A 16,036-nucleotide genomic window follows, 5' to 3' on the forward strand; every position below is an offset into this window, starting at 1 on the left:
TTATCCCTTCTTCATTCTTAAAACACAATAAAATAGAGCAAGCTCGTTATGAGCTGGCAGAACATGTATGGCTGCAGAACCTCTGCTCAGGTGCTTCTGTGCTCAGAGGCCCAAGGGAGCTGGAATTAGAAAAGTCCCAGGTAATGAAAACATAAAATTCCACCAGGAGAACAATTTATGTCTTCTAGAGGACTGTTGTAATCAAAAGCACATGACTTGTTCATGCTCTTTACTGCTGAATAAATGTAATTCCTAAACAGTTTTGAATATATTACATACATTTACACGAACTCTGGGAAATCTTAGGGCTTTCTATTCACTGTATTATCACACATCTCATGACAGATATAATATTCTGCCTAAAATATACATTATTTGAACTACTGCCCTGTGGAGAAAGAGGCAGTCACAGGCTTCTTTATATTAAAACCCAACATTTGAGGTTTACACCTGAATATGTTTTTATTTTTGTTTTCAGGGCTACAAGCGGTTAATTCTATGTTAGTGATAACCAAGACCGCTGAATGATTATTCATTATCTCTCAGAACTAGCCAAATAAAAATGTCCATTAATATAATCAGTAATTATATCCCACATCAATCACCAAGCGAACTATTCAACTTTTGTCCCTGTACCACAAATTTTCTGTACATAATAGTCACCAAACAAAAATAGAATCTTCTTCTGAAAATATCAGATAAATTATCCATAAATATTTGTTTAATTAACCAACCTTATCACTTGTCATGTCTCCAAGCAGATGTTAAGTATTTCCCTGACTCCTTTCCTAAGTTAATTAATATCTGGTTACAGACCTTTATTCCTGTGTGCCACAGCAACATGATTTTAACATCACTTTCTTACCTGTGGTCAGGTACTAGTTCAGAGTAAATGACGTCCAGTCACAAGTCTTTATGGTCATCCAAATAAAGTTTCTCCAACCATGACCAAAGAACACTTTTTGTTCTTTCCTTAGCTCTCTTCCAGCTTCATTTGGATTAAAAATACTGTTGTATAAACACCTTGCAAGGCAAACAAAAAGGCCAGAAACCCGATCTGTTTAATTACCTTCTGTCTGATGGGTTATTCACTTTCTCTGCTCAAAAGTGTTTAAATGTGTTTTCCAACCAGCAGTATGGTTATCTTATATGCTGATCTTTAAAGAGAATATCCTAAAATCTATTTTCAAGTCTAAGACAATCAGGGCTGGGTCGAGTTAGCTCAGGATATTTCCAACTCCTAGCCTTGGCAGCATCTCTTTGCCCTATTGAAGTGATAAAGGCAGAAAGACTTCATCGTTTCCCACAAATACACAGGTATTTTTATTGCTTCTAAAAGAATATGAAACCTTCTTTTTTGAGTAACTGGGAGAAGAAATGAGTGTTTCTAGTTCCAACACTTAGCCTAAGCAGCTACAGCAGCTCAGGGGCTCAGAGAAACAGGAGGACAGGTGATGAGACAGTTCCTGTTCTTGAAATTCAGCAGAGAGGACCCTCTGTTGGGCTGGTAATAGCAGAGTTCCCCCAGTGCCTTACTCAGATTTCTTAAGTAGCATCACTGGTTTAAGCATACATAACTTGGGGTTCCTGCTAAAAGAGAAAGTTTTGTCCTCCACCAATTCTTTTTCTAGGTTGATTTCAACCTGAACTGTGAGTACATGAACACTTGTTCTGGCATACGGGAGTAGGCGGCACAGGAGCAAAACAAGAAGACAGAGATGGGAAAGGATAGATTTTTTGGAAACATACATAATTAATGCCAGCTTCTGAAGCCATGATGTTAAAGTCAGCACCCCAAGACAGCGGTGCCCTGGAATCATCTCTCTTAGAGCTACTAGGTAAGATGTCAATAAACTCAATAACCGAGATTTGTTTAGCTATCACGACAAAGTAATATTTATGTTGATTTATGAAGGACAAGGCACTTAAGTCCTGTTAGATAATTCCAAAATCTGATGGCCATGCAAAAAATCTAAAATTGTTTTGCCTTAATCCAAAGCTGGATATTATAAAGTGACTGTTCTAATGACCTGAGTGGAATCACTTATAGAATCATAATCATTAAGGTTGGAAAAAACTGCTAAGTTCATTGAGCCCAACCAACACTGAAACTGTTGTGTTTCAGTGTTAATACAGAGTCATAGATTTCTATCTTCTGATGCTTTATATGAGGGGTATCTTAGTCCACCGACTTTTTTTAGTGTCTTTCTGAAGGTCAACATGAGCTTTCATGTGGTCATATTTCCAAAGTTTTATTTTTCAATAAACATTAAAGAATTCAGCCAGGTATCTGAATAACATAAAATGGCACAGCTCTGATGAAATCAGCACATCCATGGTCATTTATTCCAGAGAAGGATGCACTTTGTAAAAATATTCTTTAATTATCTTGTGACATTTAGGGATTTAATGTAGAAGGAAATAGATTTTCCATCATATTGGTGGCCACTGAAGAAAAAAAAGCATGAATAATGCTTATAATCCCTTCATATCCCTAACCGGTCACAGTTTTCAATTGATGTTATATTCTTGGATGTTTCAGCCATATCTGACACCACTGAATAACACTGAATTGCTCAGAAGTTATGCCAAGCTGATACAAAAATTCATTAATTTTCTTACCTGCCCATGTACATGATGTTTCTTCTGGCAATTTTTATTCTTTTTTCCCCCATATTCTTTTCACGTATCCAGGGAATTATCATTTTGTCTGTTGTTATCCATTGTTTCTATGCTTCCTCTGTGTGAAATGCTCTAATTGCACAGTTTCGATTTCACTTATTCAATTGCCCCATTTTGTGATCAAAGTTGAAGTCTATTTATCTTGCCTATATTTTTAATCTAAAGCTAGCTAATATTTAACTCTACAGGTCAGGTAAAACTTTCCTGTTTAATGCTGTCTCACTGTGACAAAGTTCAGATGATAATTAGGGGATAGGCATTTATAAGGAGTGTCATATTTATATTCTGCTTTGCTATTTGCCATAGTATTTTCATAGTGCTTGGCATGATTTAACTGGCAGCTCTGTGAACTCTTAGTTATCTAACTGAAATTGATCCATTTCTTTAAAAATAAAGCATGATCAATGTCACAGAATATCACTTTCATAGATGTAATGGTACTCTACCTAGCAATGTGTAACCATACCTCAGAAATAATTTCCAAGTTCTTGCCTATTTAAATACCAAATTATTTGTTTATTCAGAAATAAATTTTAAAAAAGGAGAAGAATTATTTTCTAGTTTGCTCTATGATAATGTGAATCAAGAACAAAAGCAGTACTAACATAAAGAGAAGAAATCTGGGTCATACATAAACATATGTCAACAAGTATCTGAAAAATTTAATTTATGTTCCTCCAAGTAAATAGAAGAAATAACCTGGCTATCCCTATCAGCTTGCTGGTTTTTTTCTGTTGGCAGTTTACATAATGAAAATAATGACATGAAATCTAAACTGTACACATCCTACAAAGCCACACCCTTTTTCTTGCTGCCATTAATCACAGAATCACAGAATATGCTGATTTGGAAGGGACCCACAAGCATCATCGAGTCCAACTCCCTGCCCTGCACAGGGTCATTCCCAAGAGTCACACCATGTGCCTGAGAGCATTGTCCAAATGCTTCCTGAACTCTCCAGGCTTGGTGCTGTGACAACTTCCTAGGGAGCCTGTTCCAGTGCCCAGCCACCCTCTGGGTGAAGAACCCGAGTCTGTTCCAAGCAAGGTATCAGAAACAGTGTAGCCTAAAGGACTATGGCTGTCCCTCTGTACTCAGAACTGGTGAGGCCACACCTCAAATCCTGCGCCAGTTTTAGGCCCCTCTCTCCTAGAAAGACACTGAGATGCTGGAACTTATCCAGAAAAAGGCAACAAAGCTGGTGAAGTGACTGGAGCACAAGTCTCATGAGGTACAGCTGAGGGAGCTGGAGTTGTTTAGCCTGGAAAAAAAATACAGGGGGCTTCGTTGCTCTCTGCAACTCCCTGAAAGGAGGTTGTAGCGAGGTGGGGGTCAGCCTTTTCTCCAGGTAACCAATGATAGGATGAGAGGAAATGGACACAAGTTGCTCCAGAAGAGGTTAAGGTTGGATATTGGGAAAAATCTCTTCACTGATGGGCTGTCAGGCATTGAAACTGGCTGCCCAGGGAAGTAGTTGAGTCACCATCCCTGGAGTCAGTTAAAGGACATGTGGTTGTAGCACTTGGGGACATGATTTAGTCGTGAACTTGATGGGTTAACAGCTGGACTCTATGATCTTAAAGGTTTTTTCCAAACTAAATGATTCTATGATTTTAAAATTAATTTAAAATTAAAATTCTTCACATTTGCTATTTATTTATTCTTGTTTATTTCTAATGCCTTTGGTTGGTGACTCACTTGATTGGCAATAGCCTTGGTTTAAAGTGTAGATCTTATGTACTTCATTCCAAAGTGCTAAATTATCACTGCTTGGTTTCTTTTCAGATTCCTGGGTACATGCCATTTAAGAATGTAAACACCCCGCAGACATGATGTAAACATGTAAGGATTTTAGTCAACACACTGTTCGGGATTCCTCTCACATTAGCAAGGACAGCACAGACAGCTACCAGCTCCAGGTGTTTAGATCTTTTAAAATATGTAACACATATGCAGGTAAACTATGTTTCTCTTTAAATAAATATTTTCTATCAGAGCTTTCTTACTCAGACTTGCATAGCACATTTATTTCCCTGGGTCATTTTCCATTTTACAGCAAATAGACTATAGACAGAGCATAGCAATCTGACAGCAGCTTTTCCCTCCATCAATAGTATTTCTATTTAAAGATGAGGATTCAAAATCAGTATTGAAGATACATGCTCTCTCTCCTAAGGGGAGTCAGTGTACCTGTACATAATTCACCCCTTCTGTTAGTTTAGTAAGGACAAGTTTAAAATTCAAGGAAGACCTGGCACTAAGTCTTTTCATTTAAATGTCTGTTGCTCTGCAGGTGTGAGTTCATATCTTCACTTAAAGCCAGCTTTACTCTCTGACCATATTACTTGTCTACAGGAATGCTGTTGGCACCACCACTGCTGGTTTAACCGGTATCCAAGAAGAGGGTCACCCCCACCATACCTTGAGAATACAAGGATCTTCCATGACATTGTTGAGCTTGAGTCATCAAAAATCTAACAAAAGTAGACGAAAAAAGAAGGACTCACATAAAGCTCCTGCATCCATTGAGTTCGCTTGAGCCCTAGATATTCCTGGAAGGCATTCTGGTATTGTTGTTATCAAACTTCTTTTGCCTCTCTTCTCTTTCCCATTTTCTTATTCTCCCACTTTGTCCTTGTGTTCTCTGTTAAAAAAAAAAAGAGCTCAGTTAAACTGTTTAACAGGTATGGCCACATAGATAACAGTATTACAACAAATTAGTCAAGCATGAGTTGGTATCAAAACCAGAAAGTGAAGGAAATTTTCTCTTATGAGAAAGTAAATTTTCATCCAATGAAACTAAAGAAAGAATATATGAATCCCAAAATGCTACCATCACACCTGGCTAATGCTATTATGCAGTTCGCTGCTGCTTCTCAGTGTGAGAATACAGAAACCTGCTACAGTTATTAAGTTGTGAGATGGAGACTTACCATAAAATACATATAAAGTGCAATTACTATCATAAAACATGCTGGAGTGCAATTTAATTTCTCTGATAAAAGTTCATATTCTGCTTCCTGACATTCTTGACTGATTGATTTAAACAATGCAGCCTTCACACTATTTTAAGAGATTAAGCTCAAACAAATAGCCTGGCCAGCCATGATCCGTGACCTTCAGTACCTGCCACGGGCCTTCATGGATGATTTCTGATGAACACAGCCCAGAGTAAATACACTCTTGTAGATTGCTTGTTCCTGTGATCATAATTATAGGCACACTGTCTTTCAAGGATTAATTACAGTGTAACTTGCAGGTTTTTTGCTTTTATAATACAGTTAGCTTGGAAGAAAATACAAATATAATAGTGACATTGTGATCACAGGGGCATTGAAGAGCCATGTGTTTCTATGTCCAAAAGTAGGCAGAATTTTCACAAAAAAATACTGTCCTTGATGCAGACATCTGTATCTAATTATAAGGTTAAATGTTTGGGCTGTGAAGGTAGAGGACCACCCCTGCTCTTAATAACCTACTTATTTGTTTTAAGTATTTGTAAAAGAAAATATCACAATAGCAGCAAGTGGAACGGGTACCTAATTTATAAGAAAAAATGAAAACAGAATTAGGCATTTTAATGAGCCTCTTACTGGATTCTTTCACTGTTTCCTCCATCTCATTTTAAAGAAATAGAATTCCCTTGGAAATTCTAATTTTAAAGATAGAAATAGTATTCAAATTGATTTTGCTTCCTTTGCTCAACACCTAAGAGGTATCTAAACTCAGCTACCAAGACCCTGTACAAAACTGTCTGGTGCTTTACCTTTAAAGGGCAAAGTTTTAGAAACTGGTCTAACAGATATCAGAAAAACTCACTTTTTGTAAACTCAGCTGCCTAATTACAGCTGTAGACTAAAAGAAAACGTTTTTGGTATCTTTTTATTAACTTGGGTATGTATAAACCAGTTAATTTCTAATCCCATGGCACCTTTTCTTTTCACCAGAGGATCAGGAAACAACTGGTCCCCTTTATGACTCTGGTTCTGTCCTATATGGCAGTACTGACTTCAGTGGAATAACTCTTAATTCACAGAACTCTCTGGAGAGAAACAGTATAATTAGATCCCTTAAAATTATTAGAAGTGGGAGAGTAATACGAGCCCTAAAGAGCTGTTTTTCTATATTGAAATGTTTTAGTAGCAGTAGGTTGCAGGGAAGTCTATTGTCATGTGCTGCCTGTTTTTGGCATTATTCTGCTTAAAATGCATACTTGCTGGGGATTTTGTTACTAGGGAAGTATAAGTTACTAATATATATATAAAAAACAGGATAGCATTTAATAAAAAGAATGAGAAAAAATTTATATCAAGAAAATCATGTAAATACCTCCCATCTAAAAATAAACACAGACTGCAAAATGTTTCATGAACACAAGCTGGAAAAGTGCCTATTAGAATCTGACTGATGCATCAACCTGTGGGAAGAGGGGGAGAGGAGGGATATTTGTCTGTGAAAAGCTAAGAGTTCTGGAGACATTTATAATAGGTTAGGACCCCCTGAAAAAAAAGTACATCTTTCCTCTTCTTTTATAAAAATCCAAGCCCTATAATTTCCTTTTGTTTTACTGAATCACTCTTGAAGTAATTTGCCTAACAGAAACAAAGGAAAAAAAACCATCTTTAAAGATTGAATCCCTTGCTACCTTTCAGAAATTTCTTACTATTGAAGAATATCCTAAATATTTATATCTGAATCTCAGCTATCCAATCAAACATTGGAAATATAGCAACAGTACAGAGACATTATATAGCATAGAGAGCAAAACTAAGGTAAAATAAATTGGCTAGTAGTTGTAAGACAGAAGATGCTAAAACGTCTTGTAATCACTAAACACACAAGTGATTGACAATTTGTTATTTATCCAGAAATATTAAAAGTTTTAAAACTAAATAAGGTGTAAAATACAATTATTGACATAACTGATTATATATAATGCTAGACATTTTTAATTCTATATATTTTTAGGCAAAAATAATTATTATTTTCCCCCTTAATCTAACTTCCTTTCATGTTCTCAAATAAGCTAATTTGGCTTGAACGAGATGTGCTGTTAAGCAGTGATTGTCACATATCACTATAATGTTGCCATCCTTCCTGAGGTATTTTCACACAGGAAAAGCAGATGGCATTATAGCCAGGGTTCCACTACCATATTATCATATGCCATGATCTGTCTCAAGTGTGAACTATTTTGGAAGGATTTCAATGCTCTATAGATTCTTAGATTCATAAATTGATAAAGTGTTCCAAGACCCACAGCTGTTCACGTCCTTGTGGATTAAAAATACATGCAATATTTTTGGCTGATCAGGTATGTTCTACCTACTGATACCTACTGGCTTGTCTGAAATTCACCCATGAATGTGTGTGTGTTCAAGCAGCAGGAAATGTAATTCTATTGATATAAAACAGAATATTGATAATTTCTTTTCCTTTTTCACTTTCAGGAATTCTTTCTGGCAGTAAAATATTCACTTAGAAGATCAACAGGAAAGATGAAAACATATGAAACAGAGTCCTGAGGTTATTCATACCTAAAGTAAATTACACAAATGGGACACCCATCTTGGAATCTTCTGGGTGACAAAACATGGATCACAAGTTAGTTTATGAGAACTGAGATGAATAAATTGTTCTCTTATGACTATTTAGTCTTTTGAACATGACTATTACAATCCAAATTATTCTGACGTGCACACTTTGACTATTGCTTGTCCATACACCCATCTCCTTTGAGCGCTGGCTGGTGCACCCGCCTTCACTACTTCTCATGGAAACTGAACTAGAACTAAGTTAGTTTATGATCCTTTTTCAGAATTCATCAAGAGCAGCACGTATTTTTTTAAGATGGAGAAGGCCAAGTAAAGCTATAGGAAGCAGACAGTTTTCAATTATTCCAGGTAATAAGATCTGCCTAACACTTGTCATCTGCATGGTGATTCTACTACTCCCTATCAGATTACATTTCATTTACTAACATTTAAACAAAATTAAATCAGACCCCTTGTGTCTTTACCTCTACAGCAGTTATTCAAATTACCCTGCTCACTTGACTACTGAAAAGGCAAACATGTCAGTGCTGAGGATAGAGAGACACAATAGAGGGAAATCTGGTAACCAAGCAATGTAGTCATGAGCTTCCATCTGTGAGAAGGAACAGCAAAGTTCCTGTGCTATGCCAGCACAGGGAGAAGTGGAAGAAATAAATATCTTATCCCTGAACGTAAAGAAAGAATTATAGAACTGGAAGTACTTTATGGTAGATTAACAAATATTACTAAAAGACATCTAACTCTCATGAGAGAAAAGCAGTACTAATGCAAAGGAGCTGTGAGAGTTGGCAGAAATGTTGCTTTTGTCTAGATAGTTAAGAAAGAAGAATAAAGGGTACAAGCAAGTACTCTGGATTTATATTTAATGTTTAGTCTGAAAAGGTTTCAGGTATCACCGACAAGCATCCCACTAGCATACATGTGTATGACAGCCTTTTAAAATGTAAATCAATTATGTATCACTTATGGAATATCTCAAGCCTAGGGAATGCTATTCATACCATTGATGATTTCAGCTAATGGTAGAAATGGAACCACGTACTTCAGGGAGCCATATGAGGCCAGCACATAGATATTAGAGAGAGAAAGAAGTGGCATAATTAAAACCTCATCTGCACATTCTGGATAACCAGAAACCAAATCTCAGTATATCTGAAAATATCAAACATACCATCATGGAATCATATGACAATACAGTTGTGAACAACCTCAGAAGGTTCAATTTCCTGCCCAAAACAGTGTCAGGGAAACTGTGAGACCTGGTGGTTTAGGAGTTTATCCAGCTCAGTCTTGAGAATGTCCAAGGAAGGAGAATGCATGGCTTCTTTGGGCAATCATCATGACTATGTGAGATTAGCAGAGAAAGGACTATTGAAGCACTAAATGGGATTAAATTTTTGTCCTAAACTGAAGATGTATTTGGTACCCCTTAGCCTCAAAGGATGTATAGCCCTAGACTGGGATAATTTACAAGGTCTGAAAACTGACATTCACTTTCAGGTGAACCACAGCAGTCTTGACTTTTCAGGTGCCAGTACAATGAAATCACTATTTGAGATTATCACAAATTCTCCCTCAGAACAGTCCTCTGATTTGGAATGTTCACTTCCCATAATGTCAGTATTTCCTGGGGATAAAAATCATCTTTTCCTGAGAAAAAGTAAAAATGCCTTTAGGAAATATTTTCTCTCAATATTCAATATGACTTCATGAATTTATTTTTTTCATGATGAATTGGATTAAAAACAAGGCCTATGTTTTCAGCAGTACAGTTCTGTGTCTGAATCTGCCCATGGATCTGTCAGGATGTGGAAGTCTGGAGGCAAGTTTGGATAGGAAGTCATCTGAATTGTGCATTATTGTCCTAACCTGACACAAAAACATGGTGGTTTTTAAAATCCTGGATGTGCTTTCTTTCCTGCTATTGACACAGCATACGAGTAAATGAGTAAATGAATATTTATCTAGCTCAAATCACATAAAAATTAATGTCTGTCTATATCGATTTTTTTTCAAGAGTTGTGAAACCAGACTTTCAAAATCACCTGTGAGTAGCCTGATTACTGAGCTAAAGGACAGATTCTGAGTGATCGCTTCAGGTGCTACAGCATGTACAGAGGAACTCCTCTTTCAAAAAGCGTATCTGGATAGTTAGGCTGTGAAAATAAGTATAAAGTGTAAAAATAGTTAAAGTTATCATAATCATCAACAGAATTAATGTCTCTACTGTGATACATCTATCTTAAATAACAAAGAACAATAAAAAGAAAAATTAAAAAAAAATGAATGTGCAATAATGAGATAATCTTGCTATTTCTGAATATATATTTCAGTATAGCAGTGCTTTTATTACTCTTTACCAGCAGAAAAGTTGACTTTCATCTGAAACTATTATTCATGCTGATGAATAAATTGAACTGGATGGAAGACAAGAGCTAGAAAAACTAGACTGAAAATATACATCTGACTTGTATTGCAATCAAATAGACATAATGGCAGAGATGGGAAATACAGGAGAGATTATTTAAATAAATTCTGTGTTAGGCAGCAGAAGACTTTCACAAAACAACATACGTCATCGATTATCTCTCTCTCTCATCACAGATCAGGAGCAAAACGCTCACTTGCCAAAGAACTGCCATTCATATTGGCTTCAGTAGGGTTATTAAATACAGTATTTAGCACTGATGAAAAATCTCCAGATTCAATTGCAGCTGTATCAATACAACTCTGGAGACGTTAGCTCCAGACAGGCACCTGGGTTTGGAAATGTGGCCCATATTACATGTATTTTAGCTGCACAGACAGCAGATCAGCTGACTACCTTTGCAGAGGAAAATGCTGTTTCAGGATATGGGTATCTCTTCAAATGAATTAGACAAATGCTGATTTTTTTCATATAATTAGACATGATCTCATGCTATGATATTATGAAAGAAGAGTGGAAATATTGAAAAAGAAATATGGGAACTGGATATTTGCAGATTATTTTTGACAGCAATGTGAACAAAAGCACTGGTAAGTACAGTGTCAGGAAGAATTAGTCTACATGATTCTGGACTCTACACAGTTTCAGAAAAATATTATTACTGTGAGAATAACACTGAAAAAATAAATGTGGAAAAATACAGTTGTAGGGAGAAAATATACATGCCAGGTGGAGAAAGCTTCGCCTACAGAACTGAGTGTTAGAATATGCTAATAATAAAATCGTTAATGACTAAGTGAGCACAGTGTAGAAACTGCAGTTACCTTATTTAGATGAAGTGACTGTGTAAAGTATGTTAACAGAATGCAGAAAGAGCAAAGAAGGTATGGAATACTAAAAATGAAAAACGAAACTCTGATTGCAGGGGCTTTCTAATTAACATAGAAACACAATATACTACTACTGAGATATTTAGGAAAAATAAATTTGCCTTCATCAAGACTGTATGGAACCATTGACACTAAAGCCTTGTACTATTTTGGTGCAGTTTATTTCTTATGAGTGAAATAGGAATTTGCTATGCTGTGTTCTGGGACACATATCCAAATTTCTCAAGCTTACTGCACTCTGACTGAGGTCTACAGGGTCTTTGGGGATATATAACAAACATCCTTACGAATAGCAAAAACATTCTCAAGCTGGAATAAACATCTGAAACTGTATTTAGAGTTGATGGAAGTTATTTTTTTCCCCCTGAACTGTTTGAATTTATATTAAATTTTGACTACTAAATTTCACTGCATGTTATAATTTCAGACCAGTTTCAGGTCAGTTTCTGATTAGTTTCTGGTCCATCTATACTTCCATCTCCCTGTTCCCTCTATTCCTCTGCCTTTGAGGCTGAAAAACACAAATAACTGACTATAACTAGTAGGTAGAGTAGTAGTATTGATAGTAGTCAAGCAGTGAAGACAGAAATCTGAAACCAAGGGGAAACATGACACAAAAGGCAAAAGGGAACAAAATTTATGCAAAACCATATCATAGCAGATCAGCCCAAGAAAAGGGAACAAAAAAACCCCATATTTATCTATCAAAATAATTTTTTCTCAATCTGCTTAGATTATTTGTACTACCAGGACACCAGTGTCCAAAAGGAACCACTTACATGCTTCAAATCTGTATTTTATTGACCTTAAAGTTTATCTTTGCTGGAAAGAAATTTGTACATGATTACTGATTGAAAGTACATCCAATTTGATATTGTCCAAACGAGATAAAAGGTCTCACTGCCTCTTGGTCACTCTCAGGAAGAGTGTTACCATGAACCAAGTTCAGAGCAGCTGCTGTCCTTTTTCGCCCCTACAGCTGCTCAGCAATGCCTCACTGCCAATTGCTTCAGGGCAGAGGAAGGGAAAACTGGAGTTCTGGCTATCTACTGCTTGCTAAACCAGCAGCATATGGAAACATTATCCAAGGAGGAATTCAGCTCCTATATGCTGATCTGAGGAAAAAGGCTGAAGAGCAGAAATAACCTTCTTCATCTTGTGACCTCTCTGAAGCTAACCTTGCCAGTAGAGAGGGGCATCTACAAAACCACTTGGGAACAGTAATTTCATTTTGTGAAAGATTTTGATACAGCCCATTTTTATTTATTATTGCTTAGAAACTAAACTGTTTGAAATTTGTGAAAGGAAATTGGGCCAGCACAGAATGTGCTGGGGCTACTCACTTTGACAGTCCTGGTTCAGGCTACCTTTCCCTGAGGACACACACCCCAGAACCCTGCTGCAACTGAGCTGGGAGGAACTTCAGGCAAAACCAGAAACCTTGTAACCTCAGGAAGGTCTAGGCCATTGCTGTACTTTTCATTGGCATCAGGGTGAGAGCCAGAAATCACCACAAATCTGCTCCAAATGCAAGGTGCAGTCTTTTATTATTATTGATAAAAACACATTCAGAACATGCAGATGTAGAAGAAGGAATTCTAACCGCAGTTTATTCAAGTGAGAAGCTAAGAAAAGGAATGAGCCTCACCTGACAGATGGCAGTCCTAACACTTAATATTTGAATACACTGTGGAGAAGGCAATGGGAATTTGAGTACAAAGATAATTAATTTTAGAAATGGATCTAGCTCAATTAGTAACTTACAGATAATAACTTAATTTTTTTATGCTTTAGCAATTAATTTTTTCCCTTTCCCAGCTCATTTGATATTTTCCAGGCATACACTTCTGAAGAGATTAAAACTTAAGATTTGTGATATAATAATAATAAGCATGATAGTTCTTACATGAGTTTGCATGAAGTATTAATATAAAATATCATACCTGAATTTATGTTATGATGGAAGACAGATTATGGAGAATGCATATATTTATCTTCAAGTACATTTCCTGTGGTACAGAATTACTCACAAATATACGGAGCAGCATACTGGCTTTGTATACCATTAAAATTCTTCTATATATAGTAGGAGGAAACAAATAAATTAATAGAAGTATGTTTCATGTCTAGCCTAATTACAATCAACGTTCTTTCTGGACTGACAGCTGTCAGAATCATAGAGTCATAGCACTGTAATCCAACTAGAAACTCTTGAAGAGGATCAGCACATGCTAGGGTCATTCCTGATGCTCTAAACTGGCCAGAGAAGGTCAGCACAGAGTAGACCGAAGCACCCATTGCAGGCCAAGAACCCAGGGAAACACAGTGTGCATCTAAATGCTGAAAACCCCCAAGGCAAGAGCCCACACCAAAATTGTGGCTTAATATGAGGGAATGAAGCCCTGTGGTGAGACAGAGAGACACTGAAAGAGTCTCTCAGAGGAAGAAGTGCAAACCTCATTGCTTTAATAATTTAAATCCTAAATGAATAATACAAATGCAAATATACTAAAGGGAACGATCCACTGGCAGGACATTGAGTAGATGGATATATTGATGGTTTTTGTAATTCTCTTTTCATACCAGTACCTGCTAAATCCAAAATGATCCTAAGTCATGAAGTTCTGAATGCCTAGGCATTCTCATATAGCACATAATAATAGCAATGGATACTGTAGAATAACTAACAACTTCTTGTGAATCCTTACAGAAGAAAGTTAAGTTGCTTGCTGTCATACTGTTTTCACATGTGATGTTATCTTTAATAGACTAGGAAATTCAGCTTACAGAAGTTCTGCTCTTATGGATTTTGCATTTATAATTCATATTCTTGTCATTAAATTCCTGTCTCTCATAGTGAATTACATGTAAAATATACATTGAATGAAATCCAAAAAATAACTTTTTTTTTTATTACTGATTAAACTAGCTGTAAGATTAAATAGAAATTTTTATTCACTTTTTAGACTGTAATTTTGTGCAGACACTTCTTTTGTCATCCTAAAAACCTGACAATCTTTCTCCCATGTATATATCTGATGTCCTGAATACTAATAAGACCCATATGCAGACACAATGATGACGTATGCCTTAAGGCCAAATACAATAATTGCCTCTGTGCAATCTCATTGACATTAGGGGTCTTGCCAGGAATAGGAGCCTTTTTTTCTTAGATAGAAAAAGTGAAACACAAAATAACCATAATCAGACCTAATTCAAGGTGAATTTTGTAACGCCAATAATAAAGCATTCCCATTTTCCTATGTAGGTAGCTGTGTAGATCATGTGGCTTTAGAATTAAGAATGACCTGGTGTCCTGGGGCATCAGCACAGCGCAAGTGAAGACAAAGTACTGCTTGAAGGAGCCAGCTCTGGTAGCAGCAATTGCCACCACACTCACCCTGTGCCTTTCTCAGCAGCATCAACAGAGATTTGCTGTTTGGATGTTCATGATGTTCAAGAAGCTGATTTCTATCTTCTTCCAACAGAAGTAGTTTGGCAGTCTGTTGTCCCACGCAACTGCATACTTTTCTTGTGCATAAAGTGCAGACAGTCATAATCTAAATGATGGTCATTATTATTGTGAAGGATTAAAACAAAATCTAGTGCTATAACTTGAAATTCTGGAGAGACATTAAAGAGATGAGAAAGCAAGACTGACAAAAACTAAAGGAGATGATAAGAGACATCAACCTGTCAGGGAGTCACAAAGGCCATTTTAGCACAAAATGGGATTAAAAATAAAGTTTTGGTATTTCTCTTGACAGCTCTGAAGACAATTCCAGCCTTATTTAAAATTGTGAGTATATGTAACATAGATGGATGAATAAATTACAGGGGCATGCAGGATATACATGGTAAAAGCAACACAAATATCCTATGCTATCTGGAACAATGGCAGGGCAGGGCAGAGAAGGAAGGAAGGAAGGAAGGAATTCGGAAGGAAGGAATTCGGAAGGAATTCGGAAGGAAGGAAGGAAGGAAGGAAGGAAGGAAGGAAGGAAGGAAGGAAGGAAGGAAGGAAGGAAGGAAGGAAGGAAGGAATTCGGAAGGAAGGAAGGAATTCGGAAGGAAGGAAGGATTAACTGTATTTTGCTCCAGTACAAAAAGTGTTTACTCAAATAGGAATGCACTTATAAACTGTGTACAGGAGAGCAAACACAGCACTTTGAAAAGTCGAATATGATAAGAATGCTGGACTAAATCTATGTCCTTTTTTTCCCACCAAAAATATGAGGGGAAATATGATTAGAGCCATTTGCCCAAAGATATCTTTTCCTGACAATACCAGGTTTAATTGCTAACTGCCAAGATGTTGAAACAGATCAGTAACACGTCTTTAGGCATATACTCGTCTAAATTCTCTTAAGGAACTTGAGAAGGAAGCAGTTAAAAGTGAAAACCTTGTAACCACTATTTCAAAATCAGCTGCTCTCCTTGAGGCCAGGAAATGCCATATATAGTTCTGCCGAGGAGACGCA

General features: G+C 36.7%; 2 long non-coding RNA genes across 3 annotated transcripts in view; one reads left to right on the plus strand and one right to left on the minus strand.

Annotated features, from left to right (window-relative positions):
- The window catches only part of LOC108444761, a 35,966-nt gene extending 20,530 nt beyond the window's left edge, over positions 1–15,436 (minus strand). Inside the window, exons 1-2 of one of the 2 annotated variants that reach the window (XR_001859437.1) lie at positions 14,956–15,436; positions 5,190–5,326 (exon numbers count right to left, since the gene is read on the minus strand). This is a non-coding gene — a long non-coding RNA (uncharacterized LOC108444761). Of the gene's footprint in view, positions 1–5,185; positions 5,327–14,955 lie in introns of those variants that run through there. The other variant, XR_001859433.1, reaches the window with a different exon arrangement.
- LOC108444759 lies at positions 1,637–11,888 on the plus strand. The gene is made up of 4 exons (XR_001859429.1): positions 1,637–1,838; positions 4,468–4,638; positions 5,038–5,249; positions 8,133–11,888. It is a non-coding gene; the product is annotated as an uncharacterized LOC108444759 (long non-coding RNA).
- Positions 15,437–16,036: the final 600 nt, after the last annotated feature.

Source organism: Corvus brachyrhynchos, unplaced genomic scaffold, assembly GCF_000691975.1.
Source record: "Corvus brachyrhynchos isolate BGI_N302 unplaced genomic scaffold, ASM69197v1 scaffold490, whole genome shotgun sequence".
NCBI classification, from domain to species: Eukaryota; Metazoa; Chordata; class Aves; order Passeriformes; family Corvidae; genus Corvus; species Corvus brachyrhynchos.